This window comes from Asterias amurensis, chromosome 10 (genome assembly GCF_032118995.1).
Source record: "Asterias amurensis chromosome 10, ASM3211899v1".
Classification (NCBI taxonomy): domain Eukaryota; kingdom Metazoa; phylum Echinodermata; class Asteroidea; order Forcipulatida; family Asteriidae; genus Asterias; species Asterias amurensis.
Genome location: NC_092657.1, coordinates 7,080,073 through 7,098,637, shown reverse-complemented (window position 1 = coordinate 7,098,637; position 18,565 = coordinate 7,080,073). Strand labels below are relative to the sequence as shown.

The 18,565-nt window shown below is 40.5% G+C and overlaps 2 long non-coding RNA genes across 2 annotated transcripts; one reads left to right on the top strand and one right to left on the bottom strand.

Annotated features, from left to right (window-relative positions):
- Positions 1–12,990: 12,990 nt before the first annotated feature.
- On the top strand, positions 12,991–14,803 carry LOC139942554 (uncharacterized). The gene is made up of 2 exons (XR_011786694.1): positions 12,991–13,523; positions 14,075–14,803. It is a non-coding gene; the product is annotated as an uncharacterized lncRNA (long non-coding RNA).
- Positions 14,804–15,364: 561 nt separating this feature from the next.
- On the bottom strand, positions 15,365–17,420 carry LOC139942553 (uncharacterized). The gene is made up of 3 exons (XR_011786693.1): positions 16,772–17,420; positions 15,944–16,056; positions 15,365–15,490 (listed from the first exon to the last, which is right to left on the bottom strand). It is a non-coding gene; the product is annotated as an uncharacterized lncRNA (long non-coding RNA).
- Between the last annotated feature and the right edge of the window lie 1,145 nt (positions 17,421–18,565).

The following is an 18,565-nucleotide window of genomic DNA, read 5'->3' as shown; positions in this document are numbered from 1 at the left end:
AGGTAATCATTGGTATGTTGATTTAATGAAAAGGGGAGCGAATTGATTGAGAAAAAAAGATTTTAGAGAGCTTTCGATTTGGGACGGTGGGGCGTTCAAGACGAAAAGTAACCGAACGCGGCGGTCCCGGCGTTCACGCTCCCGTATTGGGCCAAATTTCATAGCGCTGCTTAGCGGCCGATTTTGTGCTTACTGTGCAACTTTTATTTCATAACGCTGCTAACCGTAAGCAAACGAAGAGGCATGCTAACCTTCCGGTGCTTACCGCACGAAAATAAATGCAACACAATCCAAATCCACGGTAAACACGCAATATGGCCGCCCAAATTTTCTGCTAACCTGTGAAACACGCTAAGGCTAAACCATTTTTTCTGCTACAGTAAGCACGCAAACTTGCGTAGCGTTAAGCAGCGCTATGAAATTGGGCCCTGATTTGTAAGCTGTTTGTATTTCTAGCTATGAACCGGACGGTGACACGGCCACACTGATCACGGTTAAGTGCATTGTATAACAACCATAACAACGTGTACAAATTAACGGAACCATTCGGTAGTGCTTAGACGGGACGTTATTTCAACCATAAACCGTTCCCAAACTCTGCTCATTTTCCTGTTCATTTTCTCGCATGCGCTGATCAATTTGTGCGCTCTCGTTACCGTCCCCTTCCTCCTCCCGCCCCAAATCGAAAGCTCCCTATTGTCAATTTGGTGGCGGTGTAATGTGTAGATATTTAAGCAAGTTACAAAGGAGTGGTTGCATATGGCACGTGAATCTTTAAACAAAATGTTTTAAATGGACGCAGTTTTTGTAGTTGAAAGCATTGGGGAACAGTCATCGTTTTCGTTTTCACCAAACTCTTCCTAACTTAAGATTACTCGCAGTACTTAAAGCGAGTTCAGTTTGTATCCGAAGACGTTGGGACTCATTGAGATAGTAAACTATTTGCACCACTGCACACTCGCGGGCTCAACACTCGACATTTAGGTTTAGATATGGGTGTAAACGATTGGGGGTGTAGAATCCCGAGTCCGGAGTTTTCCCTCTGTTACAACTGTCCCTGTGGAATGGGTAAGTGGGATGCAAAAAAAAAAGAAAAAAAGAAAAAAAGTGTTGTACCCTACTCAGACGTACTGTAAAACCGGCCCAGTGGCCAAACCTCACTGTACGCATATTTGGCCATTACAAATTTCTCTGGTTACGTCTAAATTTAAAATGAAACATTGTACTGATTTTGCTATTTACTTTTGCCTAGGGGGACCACGGACCATCCAAAAGTGTTGGACCATTTGTGAAAGTTGTGCCCCTCACTTAAAGCCAGACTGACTTTTAGGGAGGGGTACACCAAACAGGATGGTTGACAGTTCTTATACTGATCCGGGAAGTCTGGGGGGGGGGGGGGGACTGGGTGGGTACATTTCCCCCTTGCTAACCTACAAACCACTTGCTGTATCACTGACTCCCGTATCCCCTCTCCACCTTGAGCCTGCCAGAAACGCGAATGATTTGAATCATGCGCCATCTTTGTTCACAGTGGTGCAAATAGTAAACTATTTGCACCACTGCACACTCGTGGGCTCAAGACTCTACATTTAGGTTTAGATATGGGTGTAAACGATTGTTCGCTTCTAACCCTGTGGCGTGCTTCCTCACGCCGACAAAGCAAAGGAAACCCTAAACCTCCCAACTCTCACCAAACCCCAGACCGCCTCAAGCATCCGGTTCTTACCAAAACTCCCCATTTCTCACCCAAACCTAAATGACGGCCCAAAGGTTGGAACGCCCGCCATTCGGTCAAACTGCTACGCCAAACGTCAACACAGCTAGATAGCCAACTTGTATAGGCTGAGGTTTGAGCTCTATGCTCGGTAACATCTTCATCTGATGAAGAAGACCCATGCATGCTTCTCATACTTTCTCTATGGCCACTGACTGTCTGCTGAATTCTCGCATCTTTGAGTTGCCCAAACTCGGAAACCCCCAAAATCGACCACGTGGGCACACAATGCGCAGTCATCTCGACCCGCTGATGCTGCGAGAAGCAGTTAGAATCTACTGCCTCCTGTGATAGAAGATCGTCGGATGAAGCAAGCATAATGACAAAACAACAAAACCCCCATCCACCAACTCATTTGTTGATAAAAAGCAAACTGTGCCAGCTTAGGGGCAATAAACAAGGGAGGACACATCCCCGCGGAGTTTGCCAAGGAGTGATCACTGCCATCAGACCTCGTCACCTTTTTTTTTTTTTTTTTTTTTTCTTTTTCTTTTTTTTGACCTGATGGGAGCTGGCTCATAACCTCGCCTACCACCAACGAGCTGGTCTCGCCTATAACGTATGGACAGCTCCTTCCTCGTGACGTGGGCCTCTGACTGCTCCTAAGGTTTAATGTACTTCTGTACCCGTTGCAAGTATCGGCCTATAAAAATAATATACTACTTCAGTGATATCCCTTTTCTCGTGTTGGACCCAAGCCATTAGGAAGAAATAAAAAGCTTTACCTGAGGACCCAGCCGATTAAAACTAAAATCATCCATAGTATGGAGCTCTAAAAGGTTCCTCCGTGTCCTTGTGAGGTTGCCGTGTAAGGTCATTTCCCTCCGTATGAGGCTACACGTGTGTCCTATCAGTCAAACATGACTACACCATCCGGGTAGAGTTGTCGTCTAGATGGTCATCCCCAACCGTATGATGGTCTAGCAACCGACATTTAAACAGATATTTAGGCTCTAAACAGAAATCTATGCTCTTTAAGGCCGTGGGTTGTACGAAAAACGTCGAGTCTGCCGTTAAGCTCGGCCTGACTGTTTCGTGAGAGCTGCGGGAAGGAAAACAGAATTGCCATAACGCTTCAAGGTCACCATAGTTAGATTCTGTCCTGACAAAACTTCCTCAATTTGGGGATGACCAACGCAACGGTGTTTCAACGGCACCGTGTATGATAGACTGCATACCACGAAACCAAATAGACCGACTAAGTTATATATCCACCATGCAAAACCTCCGCGTTAGGCTACTTGACAACAAGATGGCATCGATCAGTCCAACACATCACTCTTTGCCTTCCTTCCACGCTCCATTGAACATTCTGTGAAAGTATAATATAAAAATAAAACCATTCAGCTTCTATCGCCGACCGCAGCCTCCGTCGACTGAACCACGTTAATAGATTTGGTCACTACTCATATATGGATCTGGAGGCTGCCTAAGTATCTTTAGAAAGAAACATGCAAAGCCAAACTGGTCTGTCCAATTTCCCTTAGAATAAAGTGGCTTTCCTCGACGACTCCATTGGCTGGGTTTCGCCCGATTGTACTCTAAAACTTCAACAGTACAAGAAGTCTGCCTCCATTCTAGAAGACCACAATCTGTGTAGGTGACCCGCGTTGTAAACCTTTGTTGCCTTCACCCTAGACCTTGTCAAATGCAAATTCTATAATCTATGTACACGCGTGCCATTTATTTCTTTCTTCTTTAAAGCCGGCGTCCATGACATTCCTACCGTAGTGTACAACCCTTCGCTCGCCGTCTCTCTCGTTTCCTCTGGAATGATTTTGAAGCGGTGAAATATTCTCCCCCAGGTGCGCCTTGAGTATTTTGAAGGTACTTTCCATACTCCTAAAAACAAAACAAAACATGTCCCGTTGACCGTGGAGGTACTGGGAACGGGTAAAATGTGCCACACAATGGACGCTGTAGTGAAAATATTTGCGTTTTGTTTGTGCCTAAGCCACAACTGTTGCAAACACCGGCCTTCTTAGGCTTACCCACTTCAAGGGAGAAGAGGGAAGCAATGCAAAAAGACGTATTTTTTTATATCCGGCGCTTTCACTCAGTATTTCCCTTTGCCTGTAAATATAAGCCTCTTTTTACTTGTACTCTGTGATGAAATAAATAAATTGAATTGAATTGATATAACTGCAAGCAAACATTATACTTTTAAGTATAATGTTTGTTAAAACATCTTGCTCTGTTTGTTTGGCTAAGCTAACATACACTAACGTACGCCCCGTTACCCTGCTTCTATGGAACGGCTTTGAGGATTCAAGCCATCCGTAGCATCATGTTGCTGACGTGGCACGGATTAAAATTTACATAAGATACACAAATTTATTGAAATTACAAAATTCCATGATACTATTCGACACTTACTGCCCTTTCGTACTCGTGTACTAGACTACGGAGGGACTGCGCCCGTACTTGCGCCAAGCAAGGTTTAACGCCGCAACCGATGATTGTTCTTTGCCAAGTGATCGCACGATTTCGGAACCAACTATAAATAATAACACATTTTGTTACGAGTCCAAATTTCTCACACGATCGCAGAACAAATACCTGCATCTTAATATTTATAGCGAGGCAAACTTATCTCGCCACCTCGGCTCATTGCCGCCAGCACTCTTTTTACGGTAAAGCATATTTGGTGCCGTCCCCACACCTATGAACCCAAAGTAAATTATTATTATTTTTTTTTTATTTTATTTTTTTTTATTTATTTTTTTTATTTTTTTTTTTTTGACTAGGAAATCTTTATTTTCGGACTCATATAATTCATCTCTAGCCATCTCGGGAGATGCTTTAAATTTAAGGCAATATCATTTCATAACTTTCTGCGAGGCAGAATCACCTCGCAATCTGTAGGCTTCGTAATATACTGTATTTGTATTCCCTCTGTGGAGCAAAACATACATCTGACTATTATTATTATTACAAAAATCATTATTAACACCATATTTACTTCTGTGAGGCCAAATCATCTCACGATCTCGGGACCCATCCCCATAGTACTTAAACTGTGAGGCCAAATCATCTCACGATCTCGGGCCCATCCCCATAGTACTTAATCTGTGAGGCCAAATTATCTCACAAACTCGGGGCCCGTCCCCACAAAACTTCGTCTGTAAAACTAGATATATACTTACAACTAACCATAATTAGTACATTACTATAAATACTATTTTTAATATCAAATTGATACTTATGTGAGGCCAAATCATCTCACCACCTTGAGGCCCATCCCCATAGTAATTCATCTGTGAGGCCAAATCATCTCACCACCTCGGGGCCCAGCCCCATAGTACTTTATCTGTGAGGCCAAATCATCTCACCACCTCGGGGCCCAGCCCCATAGTACTTTATCTGTGAGGCCAAATCATCTCACCGCCTCGGGACCCACCCCTATAGTACTTCATTTGTGAGGCCAAATTTCTCACCACCTCGGGGCCAGATCTACTCACATTTTTCGGGGCCCATTCTTATTATTTATACGTGAGGTCAAACCATCCTACTATGTCGGGACCCTGCCCGGGTAGTACTCTTTTTAGGGCTACGTTGTGGATTTTTTTTTTTTTTTTTTTTGATACTAAACTTGCGAAGTTAGAAAGGGCCACAAAGCCCGTTTCAAGTTTATAACCACATTGTGGTGCCCCGTTTTGTATAGCCGCGTTGTTGCACTTTGGTAAAAGTAAAACAAAGCAGGCTTCAACTATGATGACAAAATAATGCCCTTTGATGCACGCCGCTAAACGGCGGAAACGCACTATTTGCTGAATATTTTGGATTGATAGTGAATCTTTTGGATTGATAAGAATAGCTGTTTGACATGTACAATTCCACAAAATAAAAAGCCCACATCTCCCGCGTTTTTATCATAAGGATTGGCCTTGATCCTTTTAACAAAATGTATGTTTTTGGTGTGTTAATCTACATGGCGTATAGTAATACTTATGTAGGCCTGTTGCATACCCATTGTTGTCATCTCAGCCTGATCTCTACAACTCAAACTGATGTTTATATCCCGTGACTCTTCAGGTAATGGATAATTAATACATATTGCTTACTCAGGCTTGTCTCATGACACTACAGCGATTTTTTCACACTCATGACTGTTACTAAATTAATATTATGCCAGTACTAATGCAGTCAAATCTATCAATAAAAGCTTTTATCATTTTAAATGGCCACAAATCTTTGGTATGCTGCACAGTTTCTTTCAAATAGTCTTCCTGAGCATATTCGCCAGGCTAATTCTTTTCACTGTTTTAAATCACGGTTTAACTCATTGTTTGAAACTGCTGATTTGTAATCTGCTTAATTGTAATTTCACTTTTCTCTCATTGCATAAATTATTTATGTCTTTATGCCCTGAGAGACTTATGATTTTTTTTTTTTTATAAGTACATCCAAAAGTGATTCCTAGCTGACTGGGCCCGTTCCGCTTTGTCCATCCAACTTTGCTTTGTAAATGATATTACATATGTACATGTGAAGACGGCCCCCTTAATTGGCCGCCCCATAATGGTCACCATCGAGCCCAGTGCTGGCTACATTTAAGGACGTAACATTTACATAACCATGAAGTGTTTCTTTGAGCGGCAAATGACACAACCTTTGTGCCAAGGTTTCAGCACTCCTCGGAAGCTTATGCTGCATGGCTCACATGCGGCCCCATTTATGCCTCCGCATTTTCGAAATTCCTGGAAGAAATCAATTCAATTCGAATCAAATACACCTGTATTTCCATTCTTCCATGAGAAATATCGACAGTTAAATGTCAGTAAGTTTATAACAGTAAACATACATGTTATTAATGAAATAAGCCGGTTGGATAAGCAGGCTTACAATAAAAAAGAAACAAAAGGACCGGCACTGACTGTACTGCTTTCCAAACTAGTCTTACCATTTAACCAACAGTTCTATTCAGAACTAATTAGAGTTAGTCACTACATGGTGTTACCGCAAACTTTTCCATATCGTATTTGCACCATGCAAAGTTTCAAATCCTACTTAGGCCTACCATTGTTTAACCCCACAGCGAATGTGTGGGACTCGAACAAAGAAGATAGTGACTTTAAAATACTGCTCACCTGGACAATCTCCGACACGTTTCTTGTGAGTTAGGTCCATGACTCAGTGACCACAGATTTGACAGGCACTGATGACCGGTGTAGGCGAGCTGAAAAGCCGCGTTCGCCAAGCATAATGAAAACGGTTCAGTGCATTCAGGATTTAAAGGCGACTGGAAATAGGATTTTTTTTCTTTTAAACATAAGAGTATATGTTTATTAACAATAAAACAATTTTTTGAGTAATTGTTTGTCACGATTTATATGTTAAAAAAATTAATTAAGTGACTGGGGGTTGACTCCGCCTACCCCTTTTGTGACGTAGGAAAAGGAAGACTTTTCCTCGATCAAACATAGACCCCCCTCGATGCGTAGATAAACACACGTGCAAAAGTACATGTAATTCTTAGACGTGAGTTTGTACGCTGCGAAAAAGGTTTTTTCTGTCTTTTTCCGGCAATGCCGACCAGGTGTGTTGCTGCTGGATGCAGCAAAACAACTAAAGATGGGGTCAGTCTTCATCTGTTTCCTGAAGATCCCAAGTATAGGCGGTTGTGGGCTGCGAAAGTCAGATTAACTAGAGCAAAGTGGTCCGGTCCGACGTCTTTTTCAGCGCTGCAGCGAACACTTCGAGCCGTCGTGCTTCGAATCCTGGATACACAACTCATTTGACATGACGAGAAGAGCCATTCTTAAACACGACGCCGTCCCAACAGTTTTTCTAGCTAGTGGGAAGTCGAAGAAGGTATCTGAAAGACGTGACGAACTCAGAGGAGCATTTGCTAAACGTGAAAAAAATCGGGTAAGTTTGAACTTTGAGGGTATGTTTTTAGCTTTTGCCAAGTGACACGATTTTTGTGTTGGTACCGCATGCGATTCACCGTGCGTGCAGGTCCTATGTTACCGTCCGCCCATTATACAGCAGCCATAGTGCGTGCGTGCAGTCTGCTCCGTGGCCATTTTCTATAATAATACGTAGACCCACATCTTACAACCCATTTGGTCACTAAAAAGTCGCATAGTTAAATAAAAGTAGCAGCAATAGCTTTTGTAAAAACCACTAGGCGTTCAACATGTTCAAGTTTCAATGTACGTATGTGTGTAAAATCGTGTCTAAATTTGTTTTGATGTGCCATGTTCCCAGACGTAATGTACGGGGGCCCGACTACAAATTTTCTCTCCAAATATCGCGCCTTGAAACACGTCACGAACAACGCCCTCTCGGGTCGGGGCCTACTCGTAAATTTGTATATACAATCAAAACTAAGATTTTTAAACCTTAGTTAATTTTTTATTCACATTCCTCTCGTAAAAACACATATTTTAGTGACAAAAGCTTTATTTAAGAAAAATACCACTTCCAGGTGACTTTAAATACCGGTGATCTATTCATGGCCTGAGATTCAAGAAGTAACAACCAGTGTACACAAAAGGTCCCCTTGTACGCCATCTAAACCCATTCAAATTAAAATTGCCCCAAAGTAAACATGGTACAGAAAATACAATTCGCAAATTGTGTGCATTATTTTATACGATGAGCCGATGAAACTGGCACGTTGAATTTACTATTACTTTAGGGGGTTCCTTTCTGCATTTTACTATAGCTCCCTTTAATACGTTTTCGTATACGATGGATACTCGGCAGACTCCTGAAGGGAGGACCCGATGCATACAAAAGGCCGCAATTTATTTGACCCGGCTGACACGGAATAATTTTTAAATGGATGAAAAGGCAATGAAATACGAAGAAATGATGGTATCTACTACCACCTCTGAAGAAAAACTTTTCCGTGTGCCCCCTATGTTAATACTCCCTGATGTGTACCAGTATGAACCATTCTGCTCTAAAACCGCACTGCTGTGCCAAGGGCATGTTTTACAATAGAGCAAGAGACACACCAAAGCGGTACCGAAGATCCTTCTTCGTAAACTAACCCCTCGCCTGTGCCAGCAAACTTAAGGCTGTAACACGGCGGAAATACCCCGAATAAAACATGTACCTTTTCGGGGTTATACCCTTAGTCACTTTACTTCATGATTAATTGTATACATCACCCGAAATCCCTTCAGAGTATTGCGCTCAATAAAGCCTCTATGTGTTTCTGATCCTCCAACCGGAGACGAACCAGTTCACGTCCAGCTGCGGGCACGCCAGAAACGCGAATGATTTGAATCATGCGCCCTCTTTGTTTACAGTGGTGCAAATAGTGTTCATTGTCTTTAACTTCAGCCACAAGCAACACCTCGTTGTTCTTTTGATCCACGAAGAAAAATATTGAGCTTTTAAATATTTTGTGTCCTTCGATACACATTATGGGGAAACACATGGGGAAACAATTAATGATTGGTTTGAGAGGTTTAGAAATTCTTTGTAAGACGCAAAACGTCCACAGATTTACAATCAACTTAATGTTGAAAGATAGTGCTGTTATAGTGCTTACCTTGAAAATGCTTGCTGAGGTGCTGTAGTTCTTGAGAAATTAGTAAAATAAAATCACGGAAACAATTTCCTTCGCAATCGGGAGAAAATTATATTGGCATGTAACAGATTAACGCGACTTTCCTGAAAACATTTTACTTCTTCTTAACAACTTGACGACTATTGAAGCTGAAACGTCTACAGGTAAACTGATTTGAATACATCTCATTCACGTGGGTGTGTTTCATATCATGGCCAGAGACAAAAGGTATCAAAAACCGTAATAAACTCTCATAATGATAATAACTTCAAGCTTATTCATCTCGATTCCTCAAACATAATGAGGCGATACCAAGTTTGCTTTTAGTAGTCATTCTATGAATTTAATTCATTTATTATCCTTTGACTGAGGCGTCCCTGCTGCTCGTTCGCTTCGGCCAGAAAGAATATTAATACGGTAGTAGAATGTCGTCCGACTGTTGAACTGGTAGAAGTACTCGACTTAGGTGGCATTTTTATGAATGAGATGTTCACTCACAACATTGTATTATTAGAGTTTAATCCAGCGTAGTTTGATTTTGCCCATATCACACGTGAAGGATCGGTTTGCGTGGCAGTTTGCAAACAGCTGAGTACTTTACATTGCATGTCCCATCCAGCCACTGGCGCCTATTTCCATACATCTTAGAAATAAGGGCACAGTGTTCCTTCTCTAGGTAATTATTGGGTTCACCTTCACCCCAATTTCTGTAGGAGACCTCCACGTTACCCTCTCTGCATTCCCATGTTCCCTCCACCTCTAGATCATTACAGTCGATCCATACTTCTTCATTATTTTCAATCAAGTCCAATATAACATTGTTTTCTTGACTTGAGCTGGGTGCGGCCAGAACACCATCCAGCTTACTACACTCGTCTCTAGCATCGGACCAGGGAACGTTGGACTCGGTGATCCTGTAGCAAGAGTCTCCCCAGTGATGCCAAGACTCCGGACAGGAGGAGTAGTGACTCATAAATGTATAGCACTGCGTTTCTTGAGATGCAACCACTTTGAAATAACAGCTATCCAACAATGCAGTGGCTTATATCAAGAATACACAACTCAGCATATTGATGCTAATGTATGCAATTGCGTTGGCTCTTTACACAAATTAGGTTGTTAACGAATTTATCAATGTTTTGGTCATTTCAAACCGACCCAAAATTCAGTGTACATAATATATTTTAAAACATTTAAACAGGTTCTTCTAAACAGAGTTTATTAGATTGAAGTCGCTAAAACCTTTTGTTTTCCTTCAATTATTGTATTATCCTCTCACTGCCGCAGATAATTTCGGAACACTTTTTAAGTTTATCACACGAACGGTTCGAAGAACAGTTTTCAAATACCTTTAAAACGAAACAGTTTGGCGCTGATGAACACACAGTCGCAGTTAACACGACATGATATAAATAAGTACAATTTATCTTCTTCAAATAGAGACAAAGTAGACCCGAGGAGTTATGATATCTCTCCTAGTACGAATGACGATCTTCTTTAAATGATAAAGTCGAGCCAAATGGTTGTAGCAAAGAGCAGTTATGACATCTCCTGTTTCTGTTTCACAAGCAAGCGTAACTGTGGTTTCACCTGCTAAACATGCGCACACTTCGATTGGCCAACACTAGCATTGAGTCATGAATAAACATACACATAAGCTACAACACATCCAATCAGAAGAGACGAGAGCCAGACGCTTGAAATGCTTACTAAGGGCATTTTGCGTTCATTTGCAATTAACATCACTAACATACACACCCAAAACCGGTGCGATATTTAAAATGCCAAGGTTACGGCAATTTGTATGGTGGGAGCGCTGATGTTAGTACCATGAATATACCTCGTTTGTGTTACTCTTGTTTCAAGATGTTGTTTTGTTAAGACAACATGTCTAACAAGGAGCGCTTAATGAACGCTTATGCTCCACACTAATGGTAAAACGTAATGTCACAAGTTCAATGAACACGTTGCATTTGATCGGTCGAGTTGGTCTTAGAAAAGCGTTTGTAACCGTTTGTTATAAAAATGATTGGTTAGAAAGATGTAAAAGTAGAATACAATGACCTACACAAATATGCCTCAAAACTGCGTGGTTTTCGTTTTACCTCGTCGACTAACACGGTCGGCCATTTATGGGAGTAAAAAAGTTGACTCCCATAAATGGCCGACCGTGTTAATTCGCGACGTAAAATGAAAACCGTGGAGTTTTGAGTGATATTTGTGTGGATCATTATATTCTTCTTTTAAAACATCTTTCCAACCATATACATTTCACAACGGTTTGAAACGCTTTTTTTATAGACCAACCCTTCCGATCCAAGACAATGTGGTCCTTTCGGGCAAGCCTCATTATTTGAAAACACGCTGTCATGCTTGATTGGCAACATATTGCGAAGCAGCACCTTGTTAACTATTACAGGTGATATGTAAGAGGAGTATGTCTCATTGGCAGCATATTGCGAAGCAGCACCTTGTTAACTATTACATTGTGCTGTGTAAAAGAAGTATAGGTCTCGCATCAAACATAGTCCAACATATATACCTAGCAGGAAAAAAAAAACGTTTGTTAAAGAGAAGGTACACGTTTGGTTATTGTAAAACACCAGTCTTCTCACTTGGTGTATCCCAACATAAGCATAAAATAACAAACCTGTGAAATATGAGCTTAATTGGTCATCGAAGTTGCGAGAAAATGTTGACAGAAAAAACACCCTTGTTGAAAGAAAAATACTTCTGGCTAGAAGTCTTGTATTATTTCAGTGATAAATTACCACTTTCTTAAAATCTTTGCTACTTCAGAGGGAGCCGTTTCTCACAATGTTTTATACCAAACGTGTACCTTCCATTTAAGCCGCCTCGAGCGCCACTGAGACGCATATGTACGCTTATAACTAAGTAATACTATACCGTTGAAAAAACAAACACTCAAAGTTGAATTAAACATCACAGCAAGTGAAATTGCGTTTTCCAGACACAATACATGGTCAACCAATTGCACCGAAGTATGGGGATGTATGCAACGATTGGCGTGTATTCAAACATTGTTTGGAATCTCTACTCCGTCACGTACATAATTTATCTTAGCGGGTCCTATCATTAAAACAAAACCTTAGTTGTGGGCATGAGCAATAGTCTAGTTTATAACACCCCTTGCAAGTATTGTGCCTGCTCATTGGTTTAGAGCGCGTCACATGACATGTCTTAGTTTTGCTAGACGACGGCCGTGTGATAGAGCGTCGGTTTGCCATGCGCTAGTCCGAAGACTAGCACATGGCGCCGTGCGCTAGTCCGACAGACTAGCACACGGCGTGCATTACCCAGACGTCCGTTGCGTGTACGAGGATGATAAATTAATAGTCTGTAACCATTTCAGATTGTCCGACACTATACATGCAACACAGTAGGTAAAAGTGTTTGCAATCTGTGTTCGCGTCGTCCGTGGATTGTAGCATTCAGGTCTGTAACTTAATAATAATAATACAGGTTTTAGAAATGTTTGGGGTGTTATAAAACAAATATTGACTGCTTTTACTCGTGCAATGGTTAAAAACTATGACTCCCTCGGTGATCCCCGGAGCGTTCTATTTTCCCTCGGCTTCGCCTCGGGAAAATAGAACGCTCCGTGGATCACCTCGGGAGTCATAGTTTTAAAGGTGGACTATAACAGATTATTGATATAGCCAATATTACTATTTTTGTACAAGAAATGTAAAATAAGGACTGATATTTTAGTAGTATTCAATAAAACCTTTACCTTCATGCAAAAAAACACGAATTCGCGCGGCGTACTCCGACCCAGAAAACTCAGTTTCGGCAAAAGCCGGTGACCCACGAACCATTCATACACAGTGTGTGACGTCACACCACGTACCGAAGCTCTGTACACAGTGTGTCAGGTCGATCGTGTGCGTGCATTTTACATGTACATTGAATGTGGAATAACATCGGACACTATAGGCTGCATTTTTGTTGACACAAAAAAACAGTGAAACTGTCCGATGGCAGCGGGTCTCGGGAAAACCACAGTATAGATGAGGAAAAGGCATTTTAGGGAGGCACTTCAGAGGAAAGTGAGGGCTCTAGCGATAAGGGGAGCTCACCGGACGAGAGAGAAGCCGAAGACGTGTTATGAGTACATGTAGTTAACCAGCCCGGGGACGATGATCGTCAGGCCGAAGACGATGAGCCAAACCCTGATGATCGACGGCTAAAGACAGACTGGTAAGGCCACAAAACGTTTCATGAATTATACTGAATGATGCTTCGTTTGATCAGTTTATTTCTACTCCCAAAAATAGTTGAAGGCTATCCTTGACTAAATTAAAACATGAACGAACATGATGGACAAGGTTTATTGTTTACCTCCATTCACGTTATAATACATGTATGTGAACAACACATGCACTGACTTGGGCAGTATAGAAATGTGAGGGGAGGGGTCATTTTTGTCTTGCGTTTTATACTTTGTTGGCAAAATTCATACATTATCAATTTAAACTGATATTGTAGATAACCTATGTTGTTGTTTTTCTCCACCAAGTAACTGCATGGTGGTTGACACATGTGCATCTACACAAATATCTCATGTACATGTATGTAACTGCTACTTTGGATTATGATTGCCTTCTGGCATGGGTATAGTTTTAAAGCAATTCAGGTACACACATGCAATATTAACACTTCACCATGCAAACCACAAATCTGTTGTTAATAATTTTGTATGAATTCTTTTGTTAATAATTTTGTATGAATTCTTTTGTTTTGTTTTACAGAAAACACTGCAATGATGATTATCAGCAAGTGGTGAGCTTAGGACTATCTTGTCCGTTCAACCGCTGCCACTGACATCATGTTTGATGGCAGCAACACGAAGGACGTTTCCAAACCCTTGTGTACAGTACAGTGGAAGGATTTTCGTATCCACCAACGGATTAGGCAGCTTTGCTTTGGTTTATTTGTCTTCAGTCGTAACAATTTTCGAAGTTATAATGATCCGGAGGGAGTGAGAAATAATTTGATAAGCCATAATAATTTACGTATAAATGTACATGTATATTATTTCATTTTGTTTCTTTCAGATGGGTGGGTGGTTCAAATTGATTAATTTAATTTGAACCACCCACCCCTCTGAAAGACACAAAATGTAAATTACTATGGCTTATAAAATTAGGTGTGTGGTTCAAATTGATTAATTTAGCACTTATGTGCAATAAACTTGTCCCCTGTTGTCAACAATACACTATGATTAACATGGTAACAACATTCAACTTGGTTAGCAGAAATATAAAAACAAAACAAAAAATAGAAGCCATGTACACCTCCATAATAACGACAACACTAAAACTGTATGTATTTGCAAACGACAATAGTTTGTTTTTGAGTTTAAAATATCAAAATTGAAAAAAGGTTGTCTAGTGATAGCGAAATCATCTGAACATTCCGTCATCAAAAAAAGTTAACTATACAACCCTGTCAACGCCCCCACCCCCCAAAAAAGAAAACCTAAGCCATGTTATGTACCTAGTTAGCTGTGGTTCTCTGTGTAAATTGTAAATTAAGTTGTACATTAAAAGAATATAATAAAATCATTGTGTACAGACCATGTCATTCTGTTTTTAAACAAAGTTGATTGTACTACCCTGGTTACCCCCCCCCCCCAAAAAAAATATATATATATAAAAAATAAAATAAAAACCCACATCAATGTGTACAAGCTAGGGCCCAATTTCATGGATCTGCTTACTGTAAACAAAGAATCGACACTTGCGGAAGCAGGAAATTCTGTGCTTACATCAAGCGCGTTTCACAGGTTACCAGCGAATTTTGGCTTTTGCCGGTCATGGGTGCATAGTTGGTTTATACCAGGCATTCTACGCTTACAAAGTAAGCTCAGAAATTTAGCGTTTGGACGTAAGCAGAGAACGGTGATCATAAGCGCAGAATTTGGTGATGAACAGATCCACGAAACTGGACACAGGTCATTCTTTCTTCAAACAAAGTTGAACCCACTACCTTTGAACCCCCACCCCCCCCCCCCAAAAAAAAAAAGCTGTTGCATCCTTTTCCGGCTGGTGAAGGTTGATGTCAATGACACGGGGGTTACACATCAGCTGCGGATGAAGTTGTTTTCGTGTCTTGTCACCCTGCTGACAATGAACAAGTGCATTGTGCATGCATTCTATGCGTATCTGTTTAATGAAAAATAAAAAACAAAACCAAATAATCGTTATGTGGGATTTCTTGAAAATTTACAAGGCAGAAATACAATCTCGGTAGGTTTGACGTAACACCATGTACTGACCATCTCTCTTTGAGTTTGCGTAGTTTTGAAAAGAACCTTACATGAGTTAACGCAAAACCAGTACAAAAGGAGTCCACATGCAACAAAACCAAGGGGGCAGGTTTTCTTTATGTCTGATAGAAAACATGACCTCCAACGACCCCCCTCCCCCAGATCTACACCTAGTACAAAACTGTTCAGGTACAGATCGGGGTGGGGGGGGGGGGGGGGTTTGCGATTCAACACCCCATCCCCTCCCCCCCCTCCACCGTGAACAGTTTTCAAAGGGGCAGCTGAAAAACTAAAAATGAAGAAATCATCTGATCCTCTGAAAATTTGCATGCATAGGCCTACTACTTACCTAAAGTGCTATTGAGAATCTTAGGTCTCCATTTCTAGTTCTGGCTAGCATGTCTTCGTACTGCATTGTCTTTGTCCTGCATTCTCATTGTAGTGTAGAGCTGCGAGTTATTTCTGTACAAAAAAAATATAAAAACAAAAAATAAATAAATAAACAAAAAAACTAGTGCTGAAAAAGAACTGGGCTTATTTTACAAATGCAAATATAGTAAACACTCCATAATTAACCGTGCCAAGCCAATAAACACAGCTATAGGAAAACTTCAGACTAAACTTCTCTGGAATTGGTAATTCCTGAATTAGGAGAGAAAAATTCTGAATGACCATGGATGGGCAATTATATGGATGAGAGTTTGAACATATTTTTGAGCTGTGCCTTAAAAAAAAAAAGCAAACAATTCTTTGGCAAAAACAATGTCCAGCAATCCAGTATAGACCAATATAAATACATGTCAGCGAGGCCAATAAACTGTTAACTGTAACAATCAACTTTTTAAATGGATTCATATAGTGTTCACACATGGTTGAGCATGAACATGCCAGAAAGTGTAAACCAGGGCATAAACATGCCTAAAGCACTTGGGTGGCTACATGGATTCATCACTCAACAGAGTCAATACACTATGTAGCTATTTTATGGTAGTCGGGTCAGATTCAGAGCATGCACATCGTGTCATTTGACAACAAGATGATTGTTCCTTGCATGAAAAGGGTAGAGATTGTTTACTATTTTTCTGATTACAATTACATGTACATGTATTGGGCCTGAATTAATAATGGAGATAGTTTCTCAGTAGTAGATTTTTAAAAATTATTAACAAGTACTTACCAGGCTTTTCTCTCTCTCTTTTCTGTAATGCCACTTGATTCTTTTGCTGTTCCACGGCCACTTGCGACCAGGGCCACGGCAGAGGGACCCCGCCGACGTCGTAACATGCACAAGCAGCACTGGCTGGGGCCTGGTGGTAGAAGATCCCCCTGAATTCTCTCGATGCTTAGAGGTTTAAATTTCGGAATCGATCCAGGCTTCTTACACAAACTTTGAAACTTCTAGTGCATCCACAAACAACCAAATAGTCGGCAGTATTTATAGCTGATACATTAGAAACAAAAAGCTTCGTAGCACACACGCACGCCTATAGTGTGGATGAAAACGCATACACAACACACGGAGTAACATGGCGTAATCTTTGTTTACTCTCGTTGCTTCATGGGTATGACATCACCATTTTTTGACCGCGTTCATGACGTCCGCTGGTTTACAAATCCGCTTGGATTTCAGTGTTGGTTTAATAGCCGGGAACCAGTCCAGGGCGGGAAATTTCAAAATCGAAGAATCGAGGTCAAATTTTTTCGGTCAAATTGTAGCAAAATTATTTGGAGAAAAACATGACCACAACAATGAATTGATAGCTGAACACAACATAAACAAGTTCTGATAGTGATTTTAATGTAGGAGTACCGTTATAGTCCATCTTTAACCATAGCACTCGAAGCAGTCAATATTTGTATACAATCTATTGTTTGACAAAATAGCAATAGATGTGGTTTTGTTTGCAACAGTCTTTTCAAACCCTCCAAAACAACATGTCAAAAACGTAAAAAGTAAGCAGGGGAAATATGCTTAATTTGCATTAATTGAAAAAAATTGCCGTTTTTGCCTCTTTTTTCCCCCACATGCATACGACCTGATAATAGATAAACTGTTTACGATTTTACCAAAAAATTTTGTTGCAAAAGTCTCTTGAAGCCCTCCAAAACAAAGTATAAAAAACGTATAAAAAAAAATGTACGGGAAATATGAATAATTTGCATAAATTAGAAATTACCGTTTTTGCCCTATTTTCACTAGTGTATGTGTGAACAGGCCCTGATAGTAGAATTTATATCATTGTCACAACAAATTTTTGTAAACAGGTAACCCTCTTAAATAAAGTATACACATTTTCAAAGTACCAAAGGAGCCAGTCAATTTTAATTAAATTTGTTTAATTAAAGTTACGTGCGCATTATGCACTAACAAGAAATGCAATACTGACTGCTCCTGTAAATGATGTTTGGCGCCCTAGACCGTTCACGATTAAGACGGGAGATATTAGGGAGGTTCCAAACTTTACAATATTGTCCAAGGCCCACACTTTGTGTACCACAACTTATATATAATTAACAAACCTGTGCAAATTTAGCCTCAATCGGTCATCGGAGCAGGGAGAAAATAACGGGAAAACCCATCCTTGTTTCCGCACGTTTCGCCGTGTCATGACATGTGTTTAAAATAAATCCGTATTTCTCGCTATCGAGAATTGATATTGTTTTAATGTTTTCTCAAAAAGTAAAGCATTTCATGGAATAATATTTCAAGATAAGTCTTTCACCATTACCTTCTGTAAACCCTGTAAATTATTTGTAAATCTGTGAACTTTTATTTTGTTTCTGTACCGAAAGTGTATAATGACTTTAAAGGCAGTGGACAGTAATTACCCAAATTAATTATTAGCATAAAACCTTACTTGGTAACGAGTAATGGGGAGAGGTTGATAGTATAAAACATTGTGAGAAACGGCTCCCTCTGAAGTGACGTAGCTTTCGAGAAAAGAAGTAGTTTTCTGCGAATTTGATTTCG